Source organism: Octopus bimaculoides, chromosome 28 (assembly GCF_001194135.2).
Source record: "Octopus bimaculoides isolate UCB-OBI-ISO-001 chromosome 28, ASM119413v2, whole genome shotgun sequence".
NCBI lineage: Eukaryota > Metazoa > Mollusca > Cephalopoda > Octopoda > Octopodidae > Octopus > Octopus bimaculoides.
Genome location: NC_069008.1, coordinates 4311651 through 4312783, shown reverse-complemented (window position 1 = coordinate 4312783; position 1133 = coordinate 4311651). Strand labels below are relative to the sequence as shown.

At 41.8% G+C, this 1133-nt stretch overlaps 1 protein-coding gene across 1 annotated transcript in view; it reads right to left on the bottom strand.

The window, feature by feature from the left end:
* The window catches only part of LOC106876583 (cyclin-G-associated kinase-like), a 108248-nt gene that overhangs the window by 36866 nt on the left and 70249 nt on the right, over nucleotides 1-1133 (bottom strand). The gene's annotated exons all lie outside the window — the stretch shown is intronic.

Genomic DNA, 1133 nt, shown 5'->3' with positions numbered 1-1133 from the left:
ATGTTCTGCTTGTTTTATGTTCAAATCCTCCAGATCCAGCCTTTCCCACCTTCCCTGTAATGTCATTCCATAAAATCAACAACCATCATCATCGTTTAATGTCTGCCTTCCATGCTAGCATGGGTTGGACGATTTGACTGAAGACTGGTGAATCCAGGAGGCGACACCAGGCTCCAATCTGATCTGGCAGAGCTTCTACAGCTGGATGCCCTTCCTGACCACTCCAAGAGTGTAGTGGGTGCTTTTATGCAGTACTGGCATCGGCCACGCTCAAGTGGTGCTTTTTATGTGCCACCTGCACAGGAGCCAGTCCAGCAGCACTGGCAACAACCTCACTCGAATTTTTTTTCACGTGCCACTGGCACAAGCGCCAACCACATCATAGAAATCATGAAGCTACGAGATAATACATGATTAATTCAAAACAATTGAAATAAATAAGCATGACATTTGATACAATAATCTGAATGCTATAGGATTAACTCTTTAACATTTAAACTTGGTCTAAATATTCTAATCAACAGTAATCTGAATAATGAAGGGTTAATTTATTTTTAGCTATATTCTATTTTTAACTCATTAGTATCTAAACCGGCCATATTTGCATTCTGTTGGTTTTTATGTTCAAACTAGTTAGTTCTGGTCTCTCACACATACCCTACAATGTCAGTATAAAAATATACAATCACATTATCCAAACCTCGAAGCTATGAAATAATCCATGATTAATTGAAAACAATGAGGGTGGGGTTTAGCCTGGTCGACACTGTAGGCTCAAGCCTAGGGCCTAATGAGTGTGAAGCAAATTTCTCAGCCATTCAGCTACACTTACTCCTCCTCCTCCTCTTCATCATCATCATCATCATCAACAACATCCTTGTCCTTCCTTTCCATTCGCCCCTTTATTTTTTAGTGGGATCAACTTTGAAAGAGACAGTGTGAGTGGGAGTGAATAAGACATGGATGGGTATGGTGTGTGTGTGTGTGTGTGTGTGAGTGTGTGTGTGTGCATGTGTGTGTTGTGCATGGGTATGTTGTGCATGTATGTGTGTGTGCGTGTGCTGTGTGTGTGTGTGTGTGCGTGTGCATGTGTGTTGTGCATGGGTATGTTGTGCATGTATGTGTGTGTGCGT